The sequence below is a fragment of the Mirounga angustirostris genome, unplaced genomic scaffold, assembly GCF_029215605.1.
Source record: "Mirounga angustirostris isolate CCGP_5_RB_7025 unplaced genomic scaffold, mMirAng1.0.hap1 SCAF_8, whole genome shotgun sequence".
Classification (NCBI taxonomy): domain Eukaryota; kingdom Metazoa; phylum Chordata; class Mammalia; order Carnivora; family Phocidae; genus Mirounga; species Mirounga angustirostris.
The window spans coordinates 10,583,917-10,598,999 of NW_026991716.1; the positions used below are offsets into that span (position 1 = coordinate 10,583,917).

Genomic DNA, 15,083 nt, shown 5'->3' on the forward strand with positions numbered 1-15,083 from the left:
AATCAGTCCCATTTACAATTGCATCAAACCCCATAAGATATCTAGGAATAAGCTTAACCAAAGAGGTAAAAGATCTATACTCTGAAGACTATAAAATACTGATGAAAGAAATTGAAGATGACACAAAGAAATGGAAAAACACTCCATGCTCATGGATTGGAAGAACAAATATTGCTAAAAGTCCATATTACCCAAAGCAATCTACACATTTAATGCAATCCCTATCAAAATATCACCAGCATCTTTCACAGAGCTAGAACAAGCAATCCTAAAATCTGTATGGAACCACAAAAGATCCTGAAGAGCCAAAGCAATCTTGAAAAAGAAAAGCAAATCTGGAGGCATCACAATTCCAGACTTCAAGTTATATTACAAAGCTGTAGTCATCAAGACAGGATGGTACTGGCACAAAAACAGACACCTAGATGAATGGAACATAATAAAAAACCCAGAAATGGACCCACATCTATATGGTCAACTAATCTTCAACAAAGCAGGAAAGAATATCCAATGGAAAAAAAGACAGTCTCTTCAACAAGTGGTGTTGGGAAAACTGGACAGCAAACATGCAAAAAAAATTATACTGGACCACTTTCTTACACCATACACAGGAATAAACTCAAAATGGATGAAAGACCTAAATATGAGACAGTAGGCCAACAAAATCCTAGAGGAGAACACAGGCGGTAACCCCTTTGCCACCGGCCATAGCAACTTACTATTTAGGTCTATGGAGGCAAAGGTAACAAAAGCAAAAATGAACTATTGGGACTTAAGATTAAAAGCTTCTGCACAGCAAAGGAAACAGCAAAATTAAAAGGCAACCTTTGGAATGGAGAAATTTGCAAATGACATATCTGATAAAGGGTTAGTTTCCAAAATATATAAAGAACATGTAAAACTCAACACTCAAAAAACAAATAATCCAGTTTAAAAAATGGGCAGAAGACATGAACAGACATTTTTCCAGATGGCCAACAGACACATGAAAAGATGTTCAACATCACTGATCATCAGGGAAATACAAATCAAAACTACAATGAGATATTACCTCACATCTGTCAGAATGGCTAAAGTTAACAACACAGGAAACAGCATGTTGGCAAAGATGTGGAGAAACGGGAACCCTCCTGCACTGTTGGTGGGAATGCAAACTGGTGCAGCCACTCTGGAAAACACTATGGAGGTTCCTCAAAAAGTTGAAAATAGAACTACCCTAAGATCAGCAATTGCAGTACTAGGTATTTACCCAATGTTTATAGCAACATTATCAACAATAGCCAAATGATGGAAAGAGCCCAGATGTCCATAGACAGGAACGGATAAAGAAGTGGCATATATACACAATGGAATATTACTCAGCCATCAAAAAGAATGAAATCTTGTCATTTGCAACGATGTTGATGGAACTAGAGAGTATTACGCTAAGAGAAATAAGTCAGTCAGAGAAAGACAAATACCATTTGATTTTACTCATGTGTGGAAGTTAGGAAACAAAACAGATGAACAAAGGGGGGAGGAAAAAAGGTAAAATTAAAACAGACTCTTTATCGAGAACAAACTGAGGGTTGCAGGAGGGGGATGGGCTAAATGGGGGATGGGCATTCAGGAGAATTAATTACTTGCTGAGATGAGCATTGGGTGTTGTATGTAAGTGATGAATCACTAAATCCTACACATGAAACTAATGAAAAAATAAAAAAAATAAAGGAATTTTTAAAAGAACATTTTAAAAAGGAAAATAGGTTAACAAAAATTAAAAATTAGCTAACAAAAAAATGGTACAGATATGTAGAAAAGGATTCCTGGATAGCTTCTTCCTGTTTAAAATTACTCTTCTGTCAGCTCAAAGTCAGCACTGGGGCTCTTTCCACCTCCCTTTGGTCTGTCTCCTGAGCCCCTTGGCTCCCAAGATGGTCTCCCCAGGATGGGTCTCATCCTGTCAGCCAGAGTAGGCACCTGTAATTTGTTGTCCTCGCTGCCTCGTGCTGACCCCTGGTTGAGGAGTACCTTCCCCCACCTAATTTTGGGGCACAGTCCTCTGTCCTGGCTTCATTCACCACTGATATCAGTAATGGTCAGTCTCCCGAGAAACTTACTGCAGGACAGTTTCTCCTAGGAAATTGGCAAACTCCCTCTGCTGACCAGGTTTCCCTGCTGGCCTTGCACTGGTACTTTTGAGACTCAGCCTCTCCTACTCCCAGATCTGGGCTGTCCACCACACAGCCCCTGTCCACCACACAGCACTGTGCCTTTGTATGGTGAAGCCTGGACAGTCACAGTGACTCTTAACTCTAAGCTCTCTTCTGCATCACTCATGGGGTCTTTCAGGAAATCATCCATGCCACAAGAAGAACCAGCTGCATGCTTTCTGGAGCCCATCTATCCATTCCCTCTGTCCTACCAAGGCAAGGCTGGGAGGGCACCAAGAGGGAGAAGCAGAGCATCAGCCTAGGCAGTCTCAAATTCTCTCTCAAGCTATCTTAGCTTCTAATGCTTTTGCTCATGTCTTATCCCAAGACATGGGGGACTGGGTCTCTTATGGACTAGGAAGCACCCAAGTCACAGGCAACAAAACCAAAATTAAAGAAGTGGGACTACATCAAAATGAAAAGCTTCTGTAGAGCAAAAGAAATGATCAGCAAAATGAAATAGAATGGAAGAAAATATTTGCAAACCACATATCTGATAAGGAATTAATATCCAAAATGTATGAGGAATTCATACAATTCAGTAGGAAAAAACAATCTAAATAAAAAATGGACCAAGGACCTGAAAAGACATTTTTCCAAAGAAGATATACACAAGGCCCACAGGTTCCTGAAAAGGTGCTCAGCATCGCTAATCATCAGGGAAATTCGAACCAAAACCACAATAAGGTATCGCCCCACATCTGTTAAAATGGCTATTATGAACAAAAACAAAAAACAAGGAATAACAAATGCTGGCAAGGATGTAGAGAAAAGGGAACCCTGGTGGGCTGTTGGTGGGAATGTAAATTGGTACCACCAATATGGAAAACAGCATAGAATTTCCTCAAAAAATTAAAAGTAGAACTGTTGGGCGCCTGGGTGGCTCAGTTGGTTAAGCGACTGCCTTCGGCTCAGGTCATGATCCTGGAGTCCCGGGATCGAGTCCCGCATCGGGCTCCCTGCTCGGCAGGGAGTCTGCTTCTCCCTCTGACCCTCCTCCCTCTCATGTTCTCTGTCTCTCATTCTCTCTCTCGCAAATAAATAAAAAATTTAAAAAAATAAAATAAATAAAAGTAGAACTGCCATATGATTCAGCAACCCCGTTTCTGGGTATATATCAGAAGGAAGTGAAATCACTATCTTGAAGGGATATCTTTACCCCCATGTTCACTGTAGCATTGTTTACAATAGCCAAGACACAGAAACAAGTTAAGTGCCCATCAATGGATGAATGGATAAAGAAAATGTGAAAAAAAGAAGGAAAGAAGAAAGGAAAGAAAAAGAAAGAAAATGTGGCATATATATACAATGGAATATTATTCAGCAATAAAAAAGGAAATCTTCCCATTTGCAACAACATGGATGAACCTTGAGGACATTATGCTAAATGAAGTAAGTCAGACAAAGAAAGACAAATACCATATGATCTCACTTATATGAGGGATCTGAAAAATCTAAACACAAAGAAACAGAATAGATTGGTGATTGCCACAGGTGAAGGACAGCAGGTGGGGGAAATGAGTGAACACAGTCAAAAGGTACAAACTTCCGGTCAGAAGATAAATAAGTTCTGGAGATGTAATATACAGTATGATGACTACAGTTAACAATACTGTATTTTATATCTGAAAGTTGCTAAGAGAGCATATTTTCATAGTTCTTATAAGAAACAATGTATGTGATGTGATGGATGTGTTAAATTTTTGTGGTAACCATTTTGCAATATATACATATATCAAATCATTATGTTGTACACCTTACACTTATACACTGTTATATGTAAATTATATTTTAATGAAGCAGGAGAAAATAAAAATTTTAAAAATATTGATTCTCCCTACTTCTAACATCATACTTTTCCCATTCATCATATAGACAGCAGAGTTAGCACTTCTGCTCAAAGAATATTAAATGCCCACTCTGTAGCATGTCTTTTATAGGTATTATCCCATTTATATCCTTGGAACAATCAGTATGATAAACATTATCATGTCCATTTTACAGATGAAGAAACAGAAGAAAAGAGATATGAGAAAACATCTCAAGATCAGAGTGAATGTGAATGGCAGCACCAGTCTGAAGTTTGACCCCCCCCAGCTCAGCTCCTCCAGTTGAAACATGCTAATCCGGCTTGATCTGACTTCAAACCACCTTCTTGGGTCTGCTTATTACAATCATGCCCTTGCTCCAGGCTCACTGCACTATCATCTTTAATATCTGTTCAAACTATGTTTGTCTATAGCTCCAAGGCTTACGCTCTTTCATCAATTTAAGTGCTCGCCCTCTTACACCAAGATTGTCCTCATCTTTTCAAGGACTAGTTCAAAATCAACTACTCAGAACAGCTTTCCTTGATCCCCTTCACCTTTCTCTCTTTGTGCTTTTAAAATTCTTTTTATTTTTTTTATTTTTTTTTTTAATTTATTTATTTGAGACAGAACGAGAGAGAGAGAGCACATGAGAGGGGGGAGGGTCAGAGGGAGAAGCAGGTTCCTTGCTGAGCAGGGAGCCCGATGCGGGACTCGATCCAGGGACTCCAGGATCATGACCTGAGCCGAAGGCAGTCGCTTAACCAACTGAGCCACCCAGGCGCCCCTTTTTTATTTTCTTTTAAAGATTTTATTTATTTATTTGACAGAGACATAGCAAGAGAGGGAACACAAGCAGGGGGAGTGGGAGAGGGAGAAGCAGGCTTCCCGCCGAGCAGGAAGCCTGATGCGGGGCTCAATCCCAGGACCCTGGGACCATGACCTGAGCCAAAGGCAGACACTTAACGACTGAGCCACTCAGACACCCCTCCTTGTGCTCTTTTTAGTATTCAGATTTACTCTCAAAAGTTTTTAGTGTATTTTGCATCATAATCCTGTTTCCATGCTTAGCTCGCCAATTAAACTTTCTGTTCCTTTTCCATATTTACATACCACTACCCTTCCTGTGCCCCACATTTAGCGCAGGGTTTTGTAAAGATGTTAGATGTATGTCAAATTTTGACATTTTTAATTTTAAGAAAATAGCTGGTTGGTGTAGATTTTATATTAATGCTACTGATTTGCTCTTTAATCAAGGTTCATTGAGGCAAGGGTCCTAAAAATGCAACAATAGAATGGATTTCCATTCAGCCAATCCATGAAAGAATCAGGATAAAAATGAGTAATGAAATCAATCATTGGGCCCAAACAGTTATGTATCAGCTTTGCCAAAGGGTACATGAGACCATTCATTGGGATTTGGAGAGAAAAGACTTCTGACTGTGTGTTTTGCCTCAATGATTTATTTATATTTTCAACTGATACTATAATGTGTAATTATAGTAGATCTATAGCATTTTTTTTAAAGATTTTATTTATTCATTTGAGACACAGAGAGAGAGAGAGAGAGCATGAGCAGTGGGAGAGGCAGAGGGAGAAGGAGAGGAAGAAGCAGACTCCCTGCTGAGTCAGGAGCCCGACGTGGGGATCAATCCCAGGACCCTGGGATCATGACCTGAGCCGAAGGCAGACGCTTAACCATCTGAGCCACCCAGGCGCCCCATGATCTATAGCATATTTTAAAATTGGTTAGGGCAAGTTCTACTCTCTCTCTCTCTTTTTTTTAAGTGTCCTGGTAATTTTCAATGGATTACACTTTTAAATTTAGAATCCCGGGCGCCTGGGTGGCTCAGTTGGTTAGGTGACTGCCTTCAGCTCAGGTCATGATCCTGGAGTCCCGGGATCGAGTCCCGCATCGTGCTCCCTGTTCAGCAGGGGGTCTGCTTCTCCCTCTGCCCTCTTCCCTCTCGTGCTCTCTGTCTCTCATTCTCTCTCTCTCAAATAAATAAATAAAATCTTAAAAATAAATAAATAAATAAATAAATAAATTTAGAATCCTTTTTCTGATGTAGTGGGTAGTGAAGAGGAATTTGTTTGTTTGTTTGTTTAGAAGATGTTTTATTGAGCTAGTTGAGATAGAAAGATGAGAATCAGTAAGCTTGACTGGAGTGAGCCAGATTTTAGACATCAGAAGGTGACTAAATGGCTGTGCATAAGAAATGAAGAGAATTATCAGTTTTTGCTAATGGTAAACAACATAATATTAAAACTCTCAGAAAATGCAGACATTTGGATTATAAACATCCTTTGAAATGAACACCTGCGTTCCAAAACAGTAAGGGAAAGCCTGAGGTAGAGAGAAGAAAAACAATTAGGAACTGGAAACCAAAAACAAGTGGGTTAATGGGGACAGAGATAATCCATTCTTACCTCAAGACCTAAAAACTGAGTTTTAATGCCCATGAGACAAGGCATTGGCCCATTTGAGGTAAAGAATTGGAAGTGAGATCCCTGAATAAAGGGGGAATGTTTGAAAGGCTACATTGTCCAAAAAAAAAAGGGGGGGGGGGATAAACTGAAAGAAAAAATCCGTGCACTGGCATGAAGTGTTGTAAACTATTCATATGTGTGTGGGTTGGCAGGTATGGCTATGGGGGACAAAGGAGTTTCCCTTAAGAATTTGTAACCATAGCCATCAAAAGGAATGAGATCTTGCCATTTGCAACGACGTGGATGGAACTGGAGGGTATTATGTTGAGCGAAATAAGTCAAACAGAGAAAGACATGTATCATATGATCTCACTGATATGAGGAATTCTTAATCGCAGGAAACAAACTGAGTGTTGTTGGAGTGGGGGTGGGGTGGGAGGGATGCGGTGACTGGGTGATAGACACTGGGGAGGGTATGTGCTCTGGTAAGCGCTGTGAATTGTGCAAGACTGTTGAATCTCAGATCTGTACCTCTGAAACAAATAATGCAATATATGTTTTTTGGGTTTTTTTTAAAGATTTATTTATTTATTTATTTATTCATGAGAGACAGAGAGAGAGAGAGAGAGAAAGGCAGAGGGAGAAGCAGATTCCCCGCCCAGCAGGGAGCCTGGCAATATATGTTAAGAAAAAAAAAAAAAGAAGAAGGTAGCAGGAGGGGAAGAATGAAGGGGGGGAAATCGGAGGGGTAGACGAACCATGAGAGACGATGGACTCTGAAAAACAAACTGAGGGTTCTAGAGGGGAGGGGGGTGGGAGGATGGGTTAGCCTGGTGATGGGCATTGAGGAGGGCACATTCTGCATGGAGCACTGGGTGTTATGCACAAACAATGAATCATGGAACACTACATCTAAAACTAATGATGTAATGTATGGGGATTAACATAAGAATAAAAAAAAATAAAAAAAAAAAAGAATTTGTAACCATGTACCTGCCAGGGTTTGAATTTTTACTTCCATCACGCACTAAGAATTCAAATGCTAAGAAATTAACATAAATAGTGGTCCTGGAGGGGCACCTGGGTGGCTCAGCTGATTAAGCATATGACTCTTAATTTTGGCTCAGGTCATGATCTCAGGGTCGTAAAACTGAGCCCTACATCAGGCTCTGCACTCAGCAAGGAGTCTGCTTGAGATTCTCTCTCCTTCTGCCCCTCCCCCTGCCCACACACGCATGCTCTCTCTCTCTCTCTAAAATAAATAAAATCTTAAAAAAAAAAAAATAGTGGTCCTGGAGTGGTGAACCCCTGGAACACCTAGATAGAACAAAACTAAAATCTCTTTGGTGGGACAAACCCTCAACCCAGGCCATGAGGACATTCACAAAGCCCTGCTAAAGATGAACTCACAATAAAAAACTAAAAGCCACAAAAGTAAACAGCAGGATAGAGAGCTAGCAGATACAAGAGCAGCAGGATTGAATTCTCAAGAATTAAAGATACAGAATTCTTTTTTTTAATGTTTCAAGTTTTTATTTCAATTCTAATTAACATATATGCATAGTATTAACTTCAAGAGTAGAATTTAGTGATTCATCACTTACATATAACACCCAGTGCTCTTCACAGCAAGTGACCTCCTTAATACCCATCACCCATTTAGCCCATCCCCCTATTCACCTCCCCTCCAGCAACCCTCAGTTTGTTCTCTACACTTAAGAGTCTCTTCTGGAGATACAGAATTCTTGAACTATAAAATAACTATGTCTTAAATAATTAAAAGAAATTAAAGAAGACTTGAAATATAAAATAATATAAAAAAGAACAGACATACTGGAAAGAACAAAGAACTTGAAGAAATGAAAATTAATTTAAATTAAAAAGTGAATGGGTGTATTCACAGCAAGATAGATACTGCGGAAGAAAGAAAGATAAATATGGAAGAGAAAATTACTTAAAACATTGCATGGAGATAAAGAGATGGAAAATGTGGAACAGAGGTTAAGACAGATAAAGGATAAAAAGAGAAAGTCAGATGTACATCTAATATGAGTCCCAAAGGAAAGAAGCACACAAAGATAAGGAAGAGGCAAAGGGAAAAGATATAATTGATGAAATTTTTCCAGAACTGATGACTGATGAATGACATGAATCCTCAGATTCAGGAAGTACAGTAAGTCCCTACCCAGATAACTAAAAGAAAAAGAAAAAGAGAAAGAAAGAAAGAAGAAAAGGAAGGAAGGGAGGGAGGAAGGAAGGAAGGAAGGAATCAACAATTAGAATATTCTATGAAATTGCAGAACACCAGAGATACATAAAAGAACTTACTAACAACAAAAAAATAAATAAAAAATAAAATACATTTTATAATTCTAAAAAAAAAGAACATTCAAAGAGAACAGATATTAACTACAAATTAATGACAATTAGATTTACAGCAGACTTCATAAACATACCAACAGAAGTCAGAGAACAGTGGAATAGCTCTAGAATTCTGAGACCAGTGAACCTATACTACAGTTTCCAGTTAGTTGGTAATTCAAGAATGAGGGCAAATAATAACATTTTAGGCAAAGAAAAGAATTTATCACCTATAGACTATCCCGCTTAAAAGACTATTAAAGGAGGGGTGCCTGGGTGGCTCAGTTGGTTAAGCGTCCAACCTGATTTCGGCTCAGGTCATGATCTCAGGGATGTGAGACTGAGCCCCACAACAGGCTTCCTGCTCAGCAAGGAGTCTGCTTGAGATTCTTTCCCTCTGCCCCTACTTCTACTCTTGCATGCACTCTCTCTCAAAATAAATAAATTTTTACAAAAGACTATTAGAGGAAGTACTTCAAGAAGAAGGGAATTAAACTCAGAAGGAAGAAATAAGAACCAGGAAAGAGTGGTGAGCGAAGAAATTGGTCCATATCTGGTTAAATCTAAACAAGCATCAACAGAACACAACTTGTGTGGGAGTATAAAAATGACGTGCAACTAGAATGTGGTCAACAGAGAAGTCATCGGCAAGAAAGCATTCCATAGCACTTGCATGGTTTTGGAGGAGGATAGAGATACTGATCAATTCAGAGAATTCATGTTAAAGTTTAACCACAGAAGGAAGGGAGGGAGGGAGGAAAGAAGGAAGGAATAGGAAAGAGAGAGAATGTTGCAGCTGACAAACCAATAGAAGGGAAGGAAAGGCAAGAATAACAAAATCATTGATCCATTACAAGTCAAGAATGAAGGGGAAAAGCAGCATAGAAAAAGTGGGGTAAATGGAATGAATGAAATAAGATAAAAACAAATCTAAATAAATCTGTAATCACAATACATGCAAATCGTCTAAACTCACCTTATTTTTTCCAAGAAAATTTTTTTTTCCAAAGAGGCTCTCCCGTTAGCATGTGAGCAGGCCAGCATAGGAACTTGCAGTGTTTTAGGCATAAAGCGGGGGAGGGACCGGTTCCCATCCCATGTTCAATTAGAAGATGTTCACTTAGGGTCGCCTGGACGGCTCAGTCTGTTAAGCATCTGCCTTTGGCTCCGGTTGTCCTGGGATCAAGCCCCGAGTTGGGCTCCCTGCTCAGCAGGGAGTCTGCTTCTCCCCCTCTGTCGCTCCCTCTGCTTGTGTGCTCTCTCTCAAATAAATAAATAAAATCTTTAAAAAAATCTGGTTAAATGATTACTTTCAAATCTAAAGGGTTAAATCAACAAATGATACATTAAAAAAAGTGTTCACTTACACCTGCACACTTATTCACTGCACCAAGTTGATGCCTCCTGGTTCAATTTCTCTAGACAATAAGCCTCTGGACTCCTGTGGAGGTGGGAGGCAAGAGCATCCTGGGCAAGGTTGCCCAGGGTGGGATTGAAGAATGGGGATCAGTGTGTGTATACCTGGATTCTGAACCGGTCTCATTCTCAGCCATGGGCCTCTCTCCAGCTTTCCACACGGCTGGGAGCCTCCAGGAAGTACTCTTCACATCATGCCGGAAATTCTCTCTCCAGGTCCTTGGGTTATAGTTTTCTCTGACTTGCTAAGTGAATTATCACTTTCCTATTTCCTTGCCTACTCCCAAAACTGTGATAACATCTTTTGTCCACTGTTGTCTTCTTTGCCTTTCTTCTTTCTAATGGGTTAATACCTTTATTAGTTCATTATTAGTTCATTGCTGTCACATGTGTTGGGTTTGGGGCGGAAAGAACACAGAAGAGTATGAGTAATCTGCGTTGTTTAACCAGAAGTTGTTGACTCAGCTCTCTCCATACCACACTTCAATGTAAACCCTAGGAAAACCTGAAAGCCACTGCCAATAATTTGAAGCATCGTCATAGAAAAGGAATTTGAATTGTACACAACTCTCAGTGTAGAAACAGATGAATGAAAGTGCTCAGGGAAAAAAATTTAACTTTCACAACATAAATTTTGAAACAATCAGAGCTGTCCCAGGAGGTCAGAGACCATAGGACTCTAGTCATCTCTTCCCCATCACTTGTGCCGGAAACACAATAACACCTTTGTTCAAGTAATTGCCTTCAGTTATTTTTGGAACAAGGTAGTAATGCATGCGGATATTCTGAGTTACATTAATGAGTAACTGTTTACATGGGAACATTAATGTCTTCTGGCCAATTAAACTCAGGATCAAGGGCCAATATAAAGGTTCTTCCTTAAAGTATGTGAAAAATCTGGGCAGAGCTAATTGGAGTTGAGCAGCCATTTAGACATCACATTTGTCCTGCTTGAGGCATGGGAGGCAGTATAATTTAACAACTTTGGAGTCAGAAAGAACTGGATTCAAAACAGTCTCAAATATTTGACAGCTCGTCAAGCGAACTTATACAAGATACCTGACCCCTCAATTTCCTTATCTGCAAAACTGGAGCAACGCCACATACTTCACAGGACGGTTGTGAAAAGTAATGCGATGCCACCAGTGAGCCCCGTGAGCCTGGTACATTGTAAAATTTCAATACACGTTTCTCTTTTGTCCTCTCCACACCTCCGTCCTCCTGGTGCTGCCAATCCTTTGTTGCCACTCATAAGAGAGGAATAAGGGATGAACATTAAGAAGGAATAATAAGATTTTTTTTTTAAAGATTTTATTTATTTGAGAGAGAGAGAGAGAGAGCACAAGAGGGGGGAGGGTCAGAGGGAGAAGCAGACTCCCCGCCGAGCAGGGAGCCCGATGCGGGACTCGATCCAGGGACTCCAGGATCATGACCTGAGCCGAAGGCAGTCGCTTAACCGACTGAGCCACCCAGGCGCCCAGGAATAGTAAGATTTTTAAACATCATTCAATGGGAGCACCTGGGTGCTCAGCCGGTTGGGCATCCGACTCTTGGTTTCGGCTCAGGTCGTGGGCTCGCAGTTGTGGGAAAGAGCCCTGGACCGGGCTCTGTGCTCCGCCGGCTTCAGACTCTTGCTCCCTCTCCCTCTGCCCCTCCCTGCTCGCTCGTGCGCACGCGCGCTGTCTCTCTCCCTCTCTCTCAAACGAATGAATAAAATCTTTTAAAAAAATAATTCAACGAAGACAAAATAAAAACACACCCTGAATAGTGCAAAACGCCCTAGACCTGAAGTCAGGAAATTAATCTATCACTAAGTCACAAAGCGGCGGATATAGCCTGTGCTCTCCAGGCCTCGGTTTCCTTAACGAAACACAACAGTAGCTCGAGAAAATGTACTAGATGAGTGAATTAATAACAATGGGGAAAAAAACGACTTGCCGCTCCACCAACCACTCCGAAGTCTTTGTTTAGAAACACATAAAATGGCGCGCAGGTTGTGGGGAGATCACCTCTTCAGGCAAGAGAGCGATGTTGCCGAGAAGCTTCCCTCAGGATCAGGTCCGTCCCGGCCCCGGAGGTCACCGAGGAGCAGCCAGCTGCCCAACTCCCACTCAGAACAAGGGCGGCCAGCGGGCCCCCTCTCCACCGGAAGTGGAAGCCTCCGGAAGCACCGCCTCCACTTCCGGAGGGGAGCAAGCCCGCACAGTCCTGGGCGCTTGCAAGAGTTGGAGAGAGAACTGCTAACTTGTTGTGGGACTGGTCTGGCAGAACCCTGCGGCTCCTTTCAACCTGTGCCGTCTGGTATTTTTGGTCCCTGACTCCATCGCTGTATCATCCCTTCAGGGAGAAAGGACATCGTGTGGAGGAAAACTCATTTCCTTTATTTTTTAAAAGATTTTATTGTTAAGGAATCTCTACACCCGAGGTGGGGCTCAAACTCACGATCCCGAGATCAAGAGCCACGCGCTCCACCGACTGAGCCAGCCAGACCCCCCTGGTCCCCTTTATTTGCAGTATCTGGCCGAGTGCTCTGTGGACAGTTGGCATCTGTTATAATATTTCCTGATTGATCACCTTAGAAGAGATACTTCTAAATAACCATCTTTAAAGGGAAACATGTAGGGCGCCTGGGTGGCTCAGTTGGTTGGGCGACTGCCTTCGGCTCAGGTCATGATCCTGGAGTCCCGGGATCGAGTCCCGCATCGGGCTCCCTGCTCAGCGGGGGGTCTGCTTCTCCCTCTGACCCTCCCCCCTCTCATGTGCTCTCTGTCTCTCTCATTCTCTCTGTCTCAAATAAATAAATAAAGTCTTTAAAAAAAAAAAAAAGGGAAACATGTATTTCTCAATACTGGAAATCTGGAGTGAGATATTAAGTGTAAATTTACTTTCCTAGCGCCCCCCCCCCCCCCGCAAATTATTGGGAGTTGCTTAGGCTACACTCCCTTCTCTGCCTCCTGTCCAGCCTGCCCCCTCCCTCATTTTTCAGGTCCTTTACTCTGTTATTTGATGTGGAGTAGTATTCTGATGTCATAATAACACACATGACTTTTTGTTGAGACAAGTCAATAAACCTAGGTGACTTTTATGAATATCAACAACCATCCCAGGGGGTGAGTCTTTCCTACCATTACTTTAATTTAAGTGATTTTCTGCTGGTGTGTCTGTTATCACTCCCTAGGACATCATCCTTTAAAAGCTCCAATTTAGCTCAGCACTCCTAACCTCATTTTGGAGTAAAATAGGCCAATGATATTGCCAGCCTAATGTTTCCTACCTACCTAGCCATATTCACTTTTTTTTCCTTAAAAAAAAAAAAAAAGGTGAACTGTTCTCTCAAATTAATTAAGAAGGTGTTTAAACAAACCGATGCAAGCAATTTTAAAAATCCTACTTCCTGGGTGTCTAGCTGGCATGCGACTCTTGGTCTCGGGGTTGTGAGTTTGAGCTCCACATTGGGCATAGAGATTACTTAATAAAAAAAAAAACCTTACTTCATAATTTATCTACTTTGGGACTAGTATCTTACTCACTTAGGCCATTCTTCTGGAAGTATCCCCAAGCCATGAAAAACTGGATTGCTTAGATGTACTGATGATTCTTTGTAAGAACCAAGCAGCATTTAGGTCTCCAGGAATCAGTTTTGCCTTTGACACAGGATGGAGATACACTTTTGGTGTGGTCCCATTTGGTGGGTTAGACTCAGATTTTCTTGGTACCTGGACAGGACACCAATGTCTGAGAAAAGTGGGATAAAAGCTGGAGAAGAGATGACAGGACACATGAGCATCCTCTTGGACCCCAGGTGACCTCCCCTTTGAAAGATGGGTACAGAATTCCGCACTAGATTTTGGTTCCGTGCAAGGAATCTTTAACCAGCTATCGTATTCTAGGGGTAAGGATGAAAGAGAAAGAAGGCAGAAAGTGTAGGAAAGAAGAGGTCGAGGACCAGTGCAACTAAGTATGTAAGAAAAATGATAAGAGTTTGTTCAAATACATGTTCCTAGTTCCACGCCAGAGATTCTGTAGGTCTGGGGGTGGGGCCTGACAATCCACGTTTTAAATGTTTCCCATCTGATGCTGATGCCAGAATTTGTGGACTACTGTGGAAAGGCAAAGCTTATGCCTGAACAAATCAGGATCTAATTTGTTAGCCTAAATTTGAAAAAAAAGGTCCGGGAATGTTTAAAATTAATTGGTTCATTTACTCTACCGTTCTCCTTACCCTCTCTCCTCTTCAAGCACCTGATCGCTTGTATTCATTGCCTCAGCGGAAGAATAAGCCAGGGTGAAAAGGAAGTAACCTTCCAGGATCTTCCAAAAACCTAAAATCCTTAAGGGGATTAGATGCACAGGAGAAAGGTTGGAGAGCTGGAGGGTGGGGGTGTTGAGGACGATGGAGGCATCCCTAGAAAAAGATTGAGAAAGACTGTCTAAGCAGAGAGGATATGGGGGGAGGGTGCCCAAAGACAAGAGGATACAGGTGTCTTTGCATCCTCTAGTGGGGGAGGGCCCTAGGGGACAGCAAAGCCAGAGCTAGTCCATAAGATTCAATGGCAAAGCGCAAAGGCTTCACTCTCCAAAGGCAGAAGTCCAACGGTGCTGAAGGACCCAGAGAGGAAAGGCTACACTGGGCATTGAGGCATGTGGGGCCTTCAAGGGCTTCGGAAGTGTTTGGAGTCTTAGGATGGTACAGATGCTGCAGGATGATGCCTGCACCTGAGGAGAACAGGGGAAAAAAAACAGGTGAATCGAAGGGGCCAGAATTTGCATGGATAGACAACATCGAGAACGAGTCCACCCCGCCCCCAGCACTACATGAGCCCTAGGAACAGTTCTGGGGAAAGAAGGGGGGCATGGTAGGACCTGACTTGGCTGG

General features: G+C 41.7%; 1 long non-coding RNA gene across 1 annotated transcript; it reads right to left on the reverse strand.

Moving 5' to 3' along the window:
• Positions 1 to 9,935: 9,935 nt before the first annotated feature.
• On the reverse strand, positions 9,936 to 13,981 carry LOC135365525 (uncharacterized). Its single transcript, XR_010413480.1, has 3 exons — positions 13,738 to 13,981; positions 10,313 to 12,544; positions 9,936 to 10,053 (listed from the first exon to the last, which is right to left on the reverse strand). It is a non-coding gene; the product is annotated as an uncharacterized LOC135365525 (long non-coding RNA).
• Positions 13,982 to 15,083: the final 1,102 nt, after the last annotated feature.